Here is a 13,678-nt window from a genome sequence, read left to right on the forward strand (position 1 = left end):
TCCATCTGTTTTGTCTTCACCAGCTGAAAGCACTCTGCTCTTAGTTCTCACCATTTACATCTTAAGGAACTAGAAAAGTGTGTCTTTGCCCCTACCAGAAAGAGCTCAAGTTAGGACAATAGGCTTTGCCTCCACCCCATACACAAGGCACTGCCGATTACAAACCACGGAGGTACTGGCAGATACTATCTAATGCTCAGGATCTGCGTGTTAGCATTTGTCAAGAAACAGCTGGCAACATTCCCTGCTTTGTCCTGGAGAAGGCACCTGTTATTTCTACTCCTGGGAAAAGAGAAGAATAGTAGTCATTGTTTGGGGTCAGTTTTCACTTGTTATAAACACCATCCCATCCATTTCACAGGACTTTCAGGGTTCAGAGAATAGGAAAGGCCATATTCTTTGGCAGGTCAGTTAACAGCTTTCAAATCAAGCCTCTCTGATTTGCTGATTTTCTCAGTTATGTTTCCAGCAAAGCATGATGAGATTTTCCTTTAATTCCAGTCTACTGGTGGGGCTAAAAATGCTAGATTTAGTAGCTTTCTGCCATATGGAATAACATTGCCAGTAAAGATGTTGTGATGGCTATGGTTTTGTTTTGTTTTTTCCCCTTCATTGAACTGGCATTCACATTTTACATTCTCAAGCTGCAAATTGCTCATTTGGTCAATTATTTATCCAAGGTGTCATCTTTTCAAAAAAAACTCCCCAGAACAACCCTTTACTCAGTAAAATTTCATTTGCAATTATTTTTCCTATTAGTATTGACTTTTCTAATTACTTTTAAAATTAGAATACTGTCAATGGTGTTCCGCTGTTTCAAACCTAGCATGATTTCCTAATACATTCCTTCTCTCTCAGATAATGACGACTTTCTCTTGGAACAAATGAAGCAATACACTTTGGCTAATATAATATATAATTGCTAAATCCAGCTTTTTAATTTTAGTGAAGTAACTTGAAATTTATTCTTTCAGTCTTTGACACATTTATAAATCCCTTTAAATGATATTTGGGAGAATGTCAGTTAATATTACATAGTAACTTCTCCCCAGTGCTTGACATTCCAGCCAATATTGCACCTGACTACACACCTGCAACTGTTTTATTTCCTTAAAGAAAGCACAGCTGCAAATATCGCTACTTCCTCATTACATGTAAAACTCTAGAAAATGATGTTATAGACAGGCGATCTAATTTTTCTAGTAATTACACTCCTTATCTTGCCAACTACTATCCAATATGGATATTCATTTCTTACTGAATAGCACTATAAAGTCATTAGTCATTGATTAAAACACACATAGAGTAAATAGATGATGGAATTATTATTATTATTATTATTTTTTAATCTGACCCTAGCCAATTTTATTACAGGCATTGAATCTCATATAGATTTTCCAGTCAAGAAGAGAACACCTCCTGTCAGCCTGTTTTTACCTTTGCTTCCCATGAACACCATTAGGTGTTTAATGGAGCCTGCTTTCCATGGAAGCAAAGCAGTGAGCACTTAATGAGACTGAGCACTGCATAATTTACTTTGAAATAGTGAATTCTGTATTTTGGGAAGAAAATACATGAAAAATCTTAATACCCAAAGGTTGCATGACAAATGAATAAATAGCTATTCGTGTATAAACCTCATTCTTCTTTACTATTTGTTGATCCCACTTGTTGCAAGCTGATTTGAACAGACTCATGCTCTGGTGAAAATTAGCATAGAATTCAACTGAAATGCATCATAGATCAAGATTTTGTCTGCGCTGGAAAGTCCTTTCTATATACATACATATACGTACATTGCTGCTTGGAAAGGATGCTGCCGGGATGTCCATCCAAAGCAATGTTTCCTCAATTCTACATAGTGCCACCCCTATGGTACAGTGACTAGAGAGAAGCACCGCCTTGCTGGTGTCTGTGCACTCTTCCATACAAAAATGCCCTTCTGGTTGGTGCTTCCCAGAAGGAGCAAGGATCCGGTATGAAAAGTGTAACTTTCTTTATCAACAAAAATAATGGTCCGCGCTAGTGAACCATGAGGCTCATTGCAAACAGAGCATGTGGAACCATCACCTCTGCACACAAATGCAGAGGAGAGAAGTTTCCGTTTCACAAGGCCAGAATTGTTACTGAATTTCCATGGAAATATTTATATACAAAAAGGCATTTTAACATTTCCATTCCTCCTAAAGGATGCAGTATTTTCGTTATTTAAATAGTAATCTTTTGTTAGTCATATTACCTCCTGAAAAAATTGAACTTCCTAGGGAGAACTACAAGCAAAATACCTACTAAACTGTGACATTTATGTAAAGAAGTTTTTGGTCTATGATACGTGCTACTGGAAAGCTAAGAATGCAATTGCTAATATTAGTCCTTGGTGTCCTCTTGTTCTTTAAAAGATGTTTATAAATCATTATTATTAGTATCCATTTAAAATAATTAATAATGATGTATTTATTCCTCAGATGCTACTATAAGTAGTACCGGTAAGTTTCCAGAGAGCTCAGATTAGTCCTTATATCTAAACAATCTATATCTATTATCCTGTATTTTGCATTTCTAAAATGTAGTCCAGCTGAGCAAAATGTTTTCAACACAGAAAGATGAAAGGACCCAAGCACCATTACTAAAATGTTTCTACTACTGAGCTTTTCTCACCAGACAAAAAATAAAATATCCACATTGTACTGGTATTAAATGTCCCATTATGTCATAAATGTCCCCATATTATTCCCTGGGATGGAGCTGAGACAGAAAGGTAGCAAAAGTAAAAAAAGTAGTCCATGGAACCCAAAAACCATATTTTCAGATAAAAACAAAAATCTAATTTATTAAAAATTATGAACATTCCAGAAAAATGTTAATTTCCATAGAGCATGAACATGTGAGAGCCTAGGTTTGAGCAAGTAATTGAAACATTATTTTATTTTACTTTATTTTTTTTTAGAAACCACACAATATAGGAACATTTTAGTTAAAATAGTTAAATTTTCAGATAATTTCACTTGCTGTGGTCTAGTAAAGTCTTTGTGAATGCCTGTAATTCAGTTCAGAAGGTAATGGTCAGTAATCAGATATAAATGCCTGTATTTAAATGTCTTTTAAAAGAGAGCAGTATTCTTCCAGTAATTACCGCCTAACTGAAGTCCAATACCACCTGAATACTTTCAATAAATCAAGACAGCTGAAAGATAAAGTGTGGTTATCAGCAGTACTGCAGGGAAATGAAGATGCGGTCTTGGAAGTTAGCTGTGTTAGTCAGATAGCAATTACAGTAAATCATACTCGTTTCCACAGTCCCCAGCCATGGACCTTACATCCAGCAGCATGCAGTCTCGAAGAAGAGAGACCCTCTGTAGTCCTATCTGCTCTCTGTGGGCTGCATTTCTGAAGCGTGCACTGACTAAGCTACATTGGAATAAAATTATGGTATTTTACCTTCCTAAAGGTAAAACAGATTTCCAAATTCCTGCGTTATAAAAGGTTACACTGTGAGGCAATGCAACAGCATTAATCTAGAGATGACTCCTTCATCTGAGGCTACACGTTGTCAATTTTTAAATTGAGTCACGATTGAAATTGAGGAAGGATTTTGAAAACAAGAAGATAAACAGTACTCCACCTACATTGTCATTTTCTAAATGTTCTTCTTACTTCAGTACATTGTAGTGCCTTCCTGATACCAACCAAATTATAAATCTCCTCACGAACTAATATTATAAATTGAATATTAACAGCATAGTTACATCTTCTACCTTCACACCTGCATTTTAGACAACTAATTCCGCTCTCTTAAAAATACAGAAAAACAAAACAAAACCTCAAGTGGCTGCCAAACTTAGCAGGGTACTGCTAGGTATGAGATGTTCACATTTACATTTATCTGTGCAAATAGAAGCTATAAAACTGGGACACTGTGTCTGTTCTTTCCAGATAATTATATTTTTTGGAATTGTAATGAAGCAAACAGAATTTCCTCTGTGCTGTGAAGAATTTCTTACAGCTAAAGATGTAACATCGTACTGGTACAAGCAGATAGCATAATCCAGAGGTTAGAAATATTTTCTGAGCTGGGAGAAACAGCCTTTGAGCTCTTCCTCCATGCTAGTTCCTGTGTTGGAAATGATCATCCTGAAGGGATTCAGAATGCTGACCTTGAGACTCTCTGTAAAGAACTAGTTGTCTTTCAGGACATACTATCCTGAGTCCCACAAAAAAAACCAGTCCAGGTGGTGTATATGGTGAAGGCAATGCCTAAGGGTAGGGGTAACGTTTCCAAAGGACAGTCCCCAGCTGTTTTAAGACTCCTGACCAGATTCCGGTGGGCAGTGCTCATCAGAGCCCATCCTGCATAGCTTGCCATGTCACATATTTGTCTATCAGAGACGTCTCTGAACAGCTCTCTCTCAAGCATCTGTATGCATCTCAAATGCAGATACAACCTAGAAATATCTCAAGGAGCCATTTGTGAGCAGGATGGAGAGGTCATATGGCCACCGTTCACTGCCTCTTCCAATACACAGAGGAAGGGCAGGCAGTAAACAAATGAAAGGAGGTTTTCTCCTTCAAACAGCTGTAGTTAGGCTGTGGAAATCCTTGCCACGGGACACTGTAGATGCCAATGTTTTATAGCGGTTCACAGAGAAGGTGGCCAGGTCAGGGAAGAAAAATCGTCAGAGGTTTCTAAAGAAGAAAAAGTGACTTCTGTCACAGGAGGCCACCAGACGTAGAGGCTGGGAGATCTGGGAGGAGCAGCTGGCTTTGCCTGTTTTATGATTTTTCACACATTTGCTTTAGGCTAATTGTAAAAATAGCATAAGAGTAAAATATTTATTCTTTCCAGCAACAACTGTACTGGTTCCTGACCTTGTGCGGATACTGCTTTTTATCTGCTAGGTGGTAAGAAAGTATTTCACACCTCTACCTCCAAAATAGTGTTGTCTTAATTCAAAAGCAACCATGCACAAAACTGTTCCTCCTATTCAAATTAATGTTAAAGATGTGTTAGCTTTACACAAACCAAGAAAGCAGCATATATGCAGATTAAAACATTTTATAGAAACAATGGGGTTCTTAACTGCTAAGGTAAATACCTACTGGATTTTCAAGGAGGAGTGAGAAAAAGTGAAATACAATTAGAGGGGACATTCAGCTACCAGACTTCCTTGACTTCATGGATTGAACATTTTTTCATGTTCTTAAAATTCAGAAGAAATTGTCATGTTTTTTCATTCTGTACAAGGCCAGGGCAAAACACTGCTGTAAAACAGCAGGAGGGTACAAAGCACCAGTTTTTCCCCTGTTTAGAAGAGGGCTGCAAAGTAAAATAATGCATGTACTTGTTGATTATATCAGAAGAATAAAGGGCACAAGAAATCTGGCTGAAAATGTAGATCATGTAACAAAAAGATACTACAATTAAATCAAAACAAGAATCCTGTGCATGGGAGATTACAGGTCATATGCAGCACTAGGGTGATAGGGCACTGCTATATGCATCTTGCACCCATCACTGCAGTAAAAATAAATAAATAAATACGATTTAAAAAAAAAAAAAAGTATGAGGGAAAACAGGGCATAGAAAGTAATTTGTACCAAGAATTACTCCTTGAGAAAATACAAAGCTGGGGATATTTTTTAATAAAACTACTTTTGCCTGCCCAAAAAAGCAGGCATGCAGTGACTACAAATGCTTCCTAAAATCAGGAAATAACGTAACCAGCACAAAATATATTTCAGAAAAGAAAATTTGATAGGTAATTTAAATGTTCCGATCTTTTACTTCAAAATGTCGTTTTGGTCCAAGAAAAATAAAATAAAGTTGGTGGAGGAGGTAGACAGGAGAAGATGGAGGTGATATTAAATCACCTGAAAACTAGCTTCAAATATTTTGAGTAAAATAAAATACATTTTTATATTGTTGTTCTTCAACTTTGTGGACTTTCACTTTTTTGACACTCCTGCGACAAAAGTTGTATTCATTTTCTGTACTTTTTCAGTGTTTCGTGATGAGGTTTTTGGCCTAATTTTAGTGATGAAAACTAAGAATATCAAATGTAAAGACTTGAACAGCATTGGCCTTTCATTTGCTTCAGTGATTAGAAAGTAATCATGAAAAAAAAATAAAAATAGATTTACATTTAACCTTCTCCAAGCTTGAACATACAGGCTCTTGTGAATTTTTATTTAAAAAATAGAACAGAAATAAAATCATTCCCAAATAAATGCGCTTTGAAGAATATCCTAACTTTTGCTTCATTTCTTTACCGAAAAACATTACAGACTTTCTTCATTACCAGAAGTCTTAATTTTGAGTTGCATCTTGAGGGCATTTTACAAGATTTGCCTATATGTGCAGTACAGTAATTACTTTTTTGAAGTGCACTGGAAAAAGGAAATGAAGTCAGCAGGTTTATGATCTCAGAGCTTTTTGATTTAATTAAAAGTCATTAACAGCAACCCCCACTATTCAGTTGCTGAGCGTGCCCAAATACAGAGCTTTAAACCAAAGGCTATAATCTGTAGGCTTTACAGCTGGTTCAGGTCGACTAAGGCAAAATTTAAGCTTTTACCTGTGCTACAGAGTGGACAGCAAACATGACAATAACATGATGATCTCTATTAAAAAGAAATAAATAAATAAAGAGTGAGCCTAATGTCATTAAAGGTTAAAGTTAGTAGAATTAAAGCACACTAATTTATATTATATTCCCTTTCATGAATGTGTTGTGTATTAAATCTCTTTTTGATTTATGGCATTAGAAACTTTCTAAGTCACACATTTTAATGCACACACTCAGTCACAGCTGAATCACTCACTAATGTGCTATATTCCCTGATGAGCTGGCCAATTTAATATCCAGGCTGATGCCAGAATCTCAACACAATGAAAGCCCCTTCATTGACATTCTGGTGTAATACCTAACAACAATTAGATTCCTTTTCCTTGGTATTGTATCTTGCTATTGTCATTTCAACAACAGATGCTTTTCTTATAAACCACTGAATTTACTCAAATTTAAATGTCAGGCGGACCAAGTGAATGAGCAGTCCATGAACCTGCGCTAGGGAAAACGAGCTCACATCTGTCTCATTATAATATATTGTATTTCCATTTCATTTACTTTCAATTCTTAGCATAGTTTCAAACAATTTTTCAATTTCCAAACCAAACAGCATCTTAGACAAAGTTAGGTGATTTTTTTTCCCTTGCTGTGTCAAAGAATACATTGTTGTCTGGAATGGTTTTATGGTGTCACATTAGATCCCAGCACAACACAGCTCCCACAAACACATCATTTAACCAGACAGCAAAACAACACAAGAAACCAGCGTGCAAAGTTACCGGTGCAGAAATTCTATACACAGGTTTCCTGATGAACACCAGTGCATAATTCCAGGTATCATGTACGTAAACAACTATAAATTTTATACACTGTGTAATTAAATGAATAGGCTTTCACAAGGGAAGTAAGAACACAACCAGACTCCAGAAATCTACAATTATATGTGTTGTTGTGCTGGAGTTTTACAGATAATTAGCAATGCAGATAATGTCTCAAGTTGTTTCTACAGTACTTTAGTATTTAGGGATTTAGGTCCTTAGATGTTTTCTAATACATCTCATGAGCTGCACCTTTAGGTACATCACTACATTAAAAAATCTTGTTGAATTCAATAACTGCAACTAAAAGTAATGACTTGTAGGTGGATACCAAGCTTGCAGGCCAGTCTCTAAATAAATCATTTAATATAAGTAGTATAAAATTTTAAGAGCATAATGAACCACTGGTTTGTCTGATAACCCTAAAGACATAGGGAGAAGAAAAAACAGTAGTTCTGAGAAGTTCTAAAATTAGGCTAACATGTTGTGAAGGGCAATTCCATTTGTCGCAGAATATGACAAACTTCTCAGTTGCTATGATTTTACCATTGTTTCAAAGGGATAGCAATATTCTTGTATACTTGCAAACGTAAAATTTGCAGACTAAAGACAACCGTGTCATCCAAGGTTATTCTGTTTATTTCCAACCTTGCAATATTTTCTTTATTGTTAAGAATTTTAAATGAACATTTTATTGTCAAGATCCCTGGCAGAAGTCCATGTAAGTTGGAAGTGTAGTTAGAATATGAATGAGAAAATTAATTAGCTGGTGACAGTTTGGAGTATTAGTTTTCAGCTGCCACTTTCTATTAGGTCTCTCTTTTTCTGGATGCGCATGAGTTGATTGACAGCATATTTCAGAAAAACATAGGACGTTTTAAAAATTTTCATACTGCAGAACAATGTATTCTAACTCACTCTTTCAAAAAAGCCCAACACACTATATTGTATTTAAGTTGAATGCACATATGGCATGGAAATGCAGGAGTTTATTCTGTTCTGCCAGGTTCCATCGGAAAGATGGAACACTATGACACACTTAGACACTATGATGAGTTTTGGAGACTACAAAAGAATAAATGTATTGTTTTTCTCACCCAAAGGTCAGTTGCTATATAGCATTGCTGCCCAAACGTTGGCCTACAGATGAATTTTGTATCTCCATGGCACTGCTAAAATTCAGTGGCTGCTGATATAAATGAAAATTAGAAGAAGAAACCACGATGGAAGAACAGATGACAGAAGAATTTGATGGGAAGGCATGAGACAGCATTCAAGATTAGATACAAAAAGATGGGAAGGGAGGCTAGGCAGAAAATGCAGGAGTACTTTCACATCTTGGTAGGAATATATGGATATTAGGGAGCCTTTAATAATAGAAATGAATTTTTTTATGTTAAAAAATATCCTTCACTTATTAGAAATGAAGCTATGGCTAAGATAGACTGTTAAAAGGGGGAGTTTATAATCTTTTGTTAAGAATGGAGTTAATTACTACTGGAATGAGAAGTTTAAAAACAAGAAAATGTTACTTTGAAGAACATTTTTCAGGGAAAAATCATGGTTCTTGGAAAAAAAAAGTGAGATTTCTAAAAACTCTGGATAAGATTAACATTTTAGCTTTGTGGATCTTAAGTCAATACAAAGTAAATATGATACCATAATTGCTTTCTCACCTCTGTGTTTTAGCTTATTATTTTTTATTATTGAGCCTTAGCATTTTAATTTCTAGTTTATCTCATTTATATTCTCCTGACATATCACAAAATCAATTTTTAGATCCTGATAGAGCATTTGTAGCTCCACTATATTACTACACAAATGCAAACATGCAGATATCTTATTAAAATGTCACTGTTTCAGAGATATCTTTGGTGCAAATGTTATTTAGATGAAAAACGATTATCACAACAGTAACAGCTCATTCTGTAAAATTTCATTTTAGTCCAGCCTGTTTTAAAAGGCTACAGCTGTCAAACCTTGTATCTTTCTCTGATCCCTCAAGCAGATGCACTTTGTTTGTTCTTATAATAAAACATGTGTGTGTCCTTTAGCTGATTAGCGCATCAATGAGAACATGAGAAGATATTCAATGTTTCCAAAGGTTTGCACATCAAGGAGAACAATAAGCAGCTTTGTGAAATGAATTTGATTTGTTAAAACCTCAACACTGCAAAAGGATGAAGCCAGAAGAGGTTATCGATGCATAATTAGTGCATACGAGTGGCCTAGATATGCATCTTTGTCTACAAAATTCTTGCTTATAGTGCAGGTCAAAACTTTACCATTATGGCTTTTCTAAAAATTTCTGTCATCAAACTCAGGATCAACTCTTAAAACATGTGAAGAAGTTTAGAAGTATTATCGTTACATTAAAGAGAAAAAAAAATGGCAATAACATTCCATACCTATATAAAGAACATTTAGTCAACGTGCACAGCAATGGCTCTACACTACATGGATCTCTTCATCACGGTGGGGCAGCACAGAGCCCAGCTATGCTCGTGCCAGGGATTCATCTCAGAAAGTTGCTGTTCAGAATAGTCATCATTGCATTCCTGGTGAACAGCATAAAACCCAGACGTTTTCAAAAGTGCTTAAAATTGCTCCTATCCTGCTTAGGTTTTTGAGCAGCTGGATTTACTGTGTGAGAAGAGAAGTATTCCTGCTTGATCCTGATAAAAAAAGGAGTTAGTTTTCAGACTGGCATTTTGTCTCGGGTTATGGAACTGAGAGCTGGTTCTGAATCTTTCCGTACTGTCTAGAGTCAAGAGTAATTATTGCTGAAATCAGAACGTAGCTATGATAAAACTTGAGGTCAGAATCAGAGTGAAAGAGAGCAAAAAATTATTATTAATAACGAGGTTGAAGTATCATTTTCATTTATTAAATTTATTTCCATAGTTTTTATAAATCTCTTGACATAGAAGACAATTTAGTAATTTCTCTTGCAAATATGATACATTCCTGTACAGTATTGAAAAGAAAAAAAAAAAATTTCATAAAATGCAGATCACAGACACCCTAAATATTCATTATAATGAAACACTGAATTGTATCTATTAGGTGTAAACAATATTGGCTTGAAATAACGCACATAACAGCTCCAATAGCTTATCAACTGTTTGTGGAAAGCTTGCAAACCATCTCCCCAGCTGTCAGAAGCTTCAAAGGAAAAATTGCTTCCCATTTTAAATAAATCTTACAAAACACGCATGACACTGCCAGCAGGAGGAAAGACAGGACCTGTTAGCAGGCGGTACTCCAGCCACACGGGGGAAATACAGACACCAGTAGCCTGCACCTGTGAGCTCTGTTGCCCTGAGCAGACCTGACATCTGCAAACTCCTCAATCACCCAGGTTTCCTCAGAAAAATTGCCCTCATTCAATTTAATGTCAGAAAGGGAGGAAGTCAGCAGCTGCACACATTCACACATTATCTGCAGTTCAAAAGGCAGCAGGAAAGTGGACAGAGAGCAATGTAGGCAGAGCTCCCTAACGAATTAGCAGGCTCCCCTCCACAGCTAGCAATGAAATTTCAGTGTGCTCACCAAATGTAAGGTGGAGGACAAGGCAAAAGAAGAGGGACATACTGAGGCCTTTCCTGCTACCTAGATTTCTTTATTCAGGCTGTGTATATAGATTCATGAATGTAAAAATCAGTTTAATATATATTTTATGTAGTTCATCTTATTCCTATAGTTTTGAAACAAATATATTGGACCAGCAGCAGGCTCCTGTTGTCATTGCATCTAAGCTAGCTGGACTTCTATATTTCTTTAAAGGATCTGTACAAACATTCAATAAAATATTTAGGACAGCAAGCAGCAAAAAGCAAAAGAACAGGCCAAACTGAACTGAGAAAACACATACAAGTGGCCACCTATGGCAGTATCTTAACTAACTGCCATTCAACCCATAACTTCATAGTAGACTACAAGTCCAACAGGTCCTCATGGACTCTTCTCACTCTGAAAAAGAGAATTTTCAATTCAAAATAACTAGAAATAATAAACTGAAGATCTACATGTGTGCCATTATACATAAGATAATGTATTATATAAATTAAAATTGGCAACAGTCAGACATTAATTTGGTACTCACAAGGGTCCCCTAAAATTGTATTGGTGTTGTCTTACCTGTGCAGCCATAAGACTATTGAATCACATAAAGACATGTAGCCTACTAAATGTGCACTTTGAACTGACTGTAGGGAACAGAGGGCTTATGTTAAGAGGTCAACAGCGTTAATTCTCTGTAAACGTCTTTTGTTCAAACATGAATTCTTAATCAATTCACATTTTGCAATGACCCTTTTATTTTATTATTTTTTATTTTTTCCCCCTAAAATGCTTGCCTTGCTCTTAAGGTGAAATAAAAATGTTATCACACAATCGTTCAATAATTTAGGTTGGCATGAATGTCCAGAAGCTGGTCAGGGATTTGTTAGGCTGATGTCAATACAGTTAACGTAGTCATAGAAGAAAATAAATAAATAAATTAATTAATAAAATTAACTTAGGTTTATTTACCTGCTCACTGCATGTTCAAAACGACATCACAGCCCGATGCTTCTCCATGTCAAAGGACCTAGCAAAGCATCATCTAAGGGGCTTCCAAAGCCTCAGTTAATAGATTAAGTCTTTAAATAAGAAATGCCATCTGCATGGTATTTACCTTCTTTTGCAGAAAGGGATTTTTGAAACTTTAAAATAATACCCACATTCCCTTAAGTTTTTCCTCTCTCCCTTATCTATATTCTGCTGCACCACAGCACTGACCTCAAAGACCAAAGGACTTAGGTTTTTACTGTAGCAGTAATTCAACTTTAAATCAACTGCTAGGGAGTGTAGGGGAGTACTGCCTCTCCACCCTGCTGGAGGAAAGCATGACCTCTACAAATCTCTGATTTACGCCAAATTGACACTTATTCAACCATTTTAGTATTGAATCTGTGATATACTTTTATGCTCCCTGCTCCTTCACAACTTCACTATCTGATTAGAGAAATTATGAATGCAAACTCTGCATTCTGATTAATGAGTCATGAACATCACAAGAAGGCAGCAAATGACCTTTTTTGTTCATTTCTGCAAGCTTTCCTGTAATCAGCATTACAAATATTTTGGCAGAGTTTGTTTATCGAATCTGCACTGGAGCAAAATCTATTTTAGAATCCTGTTTTCTTCCCGTTTTGATCCTTCTACAGGCAATGCAATATTGTTATAGGAGTCTAGACTCTCATAGCTGTGCGCCTTGATTCAAACTGCACACAGCCATCTATCCCTAGTTAGACCATCTAATCAGATCGGGGAAAGGATTGCAGAAAAAAATAATACTCTTAAGGAATGGAGTGCAAAAATACTGGGGAAAAAGATAATAAAACTCAGAAACCAAAACCCAAAAGAGATATAATTAAAGAAGTTTTAAATAAAGTAATTTAATGCAGGATTTTTTCAGATAGTGCTACAAAGAATTACAACACTGCTAAAAAAGCTAGTACAGAAATAAAAATGATGATGCAGAATACATGAAAAGCATCTCTGCTTATCCTGCTTTCCAGATTGTACTGTGACTAATGGGGAAAGGAAGTCCTCAAAGGAGGATCCTCTGCAGAGCGTTAAATGCATGCTGCTAAATGGTATTGCTCAAGGTTTCATATATATTTTCTGAATCAAAACACATAAGTCAAGGTCTCTGCATCTAAGGTTGAGCTCGTGGTCTTGTTATTGGGGAGTTTCAGCAGCTAGAATGTTGTTATCAACCCTGTAATGTCATTATTACATACAACGGATTAGCCATTACAAGTAACCCAGTAGCATCAGACATAAGGAGGGTATGCTTTGGGACTAGAAAACAGGTAACTAAATCATAGAATCATAGAATATCCCGAGTTGGAAGGGACCCATAAGGATCATCAAGTCCAACTCCTGGCACCGCACAGGTCTGCCCAAAAGCTTAGACCATGTGACTAAGTGCACAGTCCAATCGCTTCTTAAATTCAGACAGGCTTGGTGCAGTGACTACTTCACTTGGGAGCCTGTTCCAGTGTGCGACCACCTTCTTGGTGAAGAACCTCTTCCTGATGTCCAGCCTAAACTTCCCCTGCCTCAGCTTCACACCGTTCCCATGGGTCCTGTCACTGGTGATAACAGAGAATAGGTCCCCTGCCCCTCCACTCCCTCTCGCAAGGAAGTTGTAGACTGCGATGAGGTCCCCCCTCAGCCTCCTCTTCTCCAGGCTGAACAGGCCCAGTGACCTCAGCCGCTCCTCATACGTCTTCCCTTCTAGGC

At 36.6% G+C, this 13,678-nt stretch overlaps 1 protein-coding gene and 1 long non-coding RNA gene across 2 annotated transcripts in view; one reads left to right on the top strand and one right to left on the bottom strand.

Annotated features, from left to right (window-relative positions):
- Window positions 1-13,678, bottom strand: part of DPP10 (dipeptidyl peptidase like 10) — a 494,333-nt gene that overhangs the window by 305,718 nt on the left and 174,937 nt on the right. The window lies entirely within an intron of this gene.
- The window catches only part of LOC308197966, a 74,707-nt gene continuing 61,029 nt past the window's right edge, over window positions 1-13,678 (top strand). The window contains exon 1 of the long non-coding RNA XR_013953484.1: window positions 1-13,678. This exon is cut by the window's right edge and continues 27,612 nt beyond it. This is a non-coding gene — a long non-coding RNA (uncharacterized lncRNA).

Source organism: Anser brachyrhynchus (assembly GCF_964034855.1).
Source record: "Anser brachyrhynchus genome assembly, chromosome: 7".
Classification (NCBI taxonomy): Eukaryota; Metazoa; Chordata; class Aves; order Anseriformes; family Anatidae; genus Anser; species Anser brachyrhynchus.